Genomic DNA, 2,862 nt, shown 5'->3' with positions numbered 1-2,862 from the left:
GTAAACATTTCCTCAACAGTTGCAGCTTTTCTTTGGTATCAAACCCTGGAAGGTGATAGGATTGGAATGGAAGCAGTAGTCAGTACAACTAAGATTAAGGGTTTTTAAGTGGAAATTAAGCTGAAATTAAATAAATCTAATAAGTGGAAATTCTACTCAGCTTTGCTTAAAACATTGACAATGGCATTTCATAATATGTTCATAGCTTTAAAATATATAAAGTATTTTTAGAAGTTTAATATTCAAATAACTTTTTTTTTTTTTTTCAATTGCCAGCCTCCTTGGAAAGAGATCAAACTTTCTTTGTGAGAGTGTAAGTACTCAGCTGCCACACTCTTGCCTATCAGTTTTATCCTGGGTAATCCAGCTGGGCTTTCGTGAAAGCAAACATTATAATCTATATAAAGCAAACAAACAGTGCTAACCACACTGCACTTCTTACTAGCCTGACCTCTAAATTCAAAGCACAAAACACAGGTTTATAGGGTTTCATATCTCCTCAAAACCAACATTCTTCTTTGTATAATCGTAAGAGCAAAGTAACCCATAAAATTTGTATTACACCAAACTTAATCTAACATCTCTGTTGGTTTAGCATAGTCAATAACAGAACTGGTTTGCATTCCTACTATTTCAGTTACGTTTTCCTGCTGCCAGCAAAATGACTGCTGAAACAGAACAGCCATAAAAACCTGTTAATGCAAGAATCTACAAGACAGAGATAAGTTTAGTCTGCAAATCCCTGTGTCCCTCAAATGCCTATTCATAGTCATACAGCAACATATGCCACTCTAGGAATTATACAGACATAGTTAGGAAAGCAAATCTTGAAATGGCTTGTAGGTAAGTTTTAGAAAAAGACAAACTTTTTCTGGTTAGACTCTGAAATTACGAAATTGTATTTCCATTTAAGTAAGGCTACTCTCTGGAAAATAATCCTCTGAGTTCACGTAAGTCTCCAAAAAAACCTGACAGACGGTCTTTTACTTACAACCCTGACACTGACCTTTCCTATTTATTTTTCAGTCATTGCCACACGCGTTTTGGAAGAGTACTTTTTATTTCTCTTATGCTTGGTGATCAGTGAAGCAGCCGCTTCTGAAGACCAACTACTGAAACACAGAAAAGCTTATTATTATTTTCCAATGGGTCAACAACTGCATCTTGACTTCATTAAGAAGAACCTGAAGATGGGCATTATTTACTGCAATACAGGGGCTCCTCTCCAATTGTATAAACTTTAATTACCAGTAGAACAAAAAGTTACAACACTGAGTTTTGCAGGGGAAAAAAAAAAAAGCAATCTGGTTGGTTATATAACTAAAGATGATAAGCTTATTTTTGCCTGGACATTCAGCTACTGATAGACTAACTTCAGTGTTTGTCAAGTTATAAACACAGTGAGTGGGGTTATTTAATTGTTTGTATTGAACATCTCAAATCAATAGTTTTCAAACACATTCCCTTTCAAGCACAGACTGCATTAAAGCATTGCTTCCCACGTCTGTCCTTTTCCCCAACCTAATGTCGAACATGTGTAAGATAAAACAGATGACTGGCACATGAAAACCAGGGCAGTTTTTCAGGAAAGCAAGGGGGAAGGTGTACATAAGGTATTTCAAGTATCTTATTAACATATAAAATAAATATATTATATTTAATCACTTGTCAAGTTTTCACAACTTAAAAACCTGGAATTGTTAACACTGGAGAATTGGCACGCAGCGTGCTTCACTTTGCAAACTGCAATCCCTGTACGGGACATTGATAAATGATAGGAACATCCCACCTCCTGAGCATCAAGCCTATCTTCTGCTGTTCCACAAATACTAGCTCCTTTTCACACTGACCTTCCCTGACAGAGGCACTGAAGGAGTCCTTATTGTGAGCATTCCTCGGTCTCCTCATATTAGAGGTGCTTGGGGGCAGCTGAGGCAGTTGCTGGAGGCCCCACTCCACAAGGGAAAAGGAAGGACTGCTAAGGAATAAACAACAGCCCCAAGAGTAGGATAAGGAGTGCTAATAAGCTCACTGGAGGATGCTCACCCTGATGAGCACTGGAACATGGGAAAACACAGAGACCTGCTAAGATCCAGCTTGCTTTACTCTTCATCAACACTGACAGTCCCCATGATGTCAGTTATCAACTGAAATAAGTAAAATTGTAGGGGGGGAAAAATTACATTTGGGGAAAAATCACAAAAAAAGAAAACAACAGAGACACACAGACTCATTAGCTGTGAAACAGTAAGAATTACAGAGAACTAGATTCCAGTTAGAGAAAAACATGCCCTAAGTAGTCCACAGACCCGCCCCTGCAACAGGCCTGCAGGACACCAGGTAGACAGACCGCAGGGGTGGAAAGGAGCACTCCCCACAGCTGATCTGGGTTATGGCCTTGAGCACTAAGGAGAATACACCGAGTAATTGGAGCGAGGCATCAGCTGACCCAACACGCGTGCGAGGGGCAGAATGTAACGTGAGAGAAGATTCTTCCTCACGCTTTTGGCTATAAAAGCAGCACTCGAGTTTCAGGAAGCTGAGCTTCCTTTGTGGAATACCACCCCGCTCCCTCTTCTGCGCGGAACTGGAGATTAAAGCCCGTATCTCGGCTCTGTGCATGGGTCGGCTTCTCGCACACGGGGTGATGGGCCCCGCTCTGCGGGTAACACCCACAGACGAGGCCGCCCAGCCTCTCTCAGGGCCGTGCGAGGCCCGGGCGGCAGGCAGAGCGCAGGGCCGGGGGGAGGGCCCTGTCATGGCGCCCCGTCCCTCCCTCCCTCCCCGCGCGGACTACATCTCCCGGCACGCACCGCGGCGCGGGGCGCACGCGCCCACCGGCAGCCCCGCACCCCTACCTGC

Source organism: Chaetura pelagica, unplaced genomic scaffold (genome assembly GCF_000747805.2).
Source record: "Chaetura pelagica isolate M959 unplaced genomic scaffold, ChaPel_1.0 scaffold79, whole genome shotgun sequence".
NCBI lineage: Eukaryota > Metazoa > Chordata > Aves > Apodiformes > Apodidae > Chaetura > Chaetura pelagica.
The sequence above is the reverse complement of the archived record's forward strand: the minus strand, read 5'-3'. Positions refer to the sequence as shown.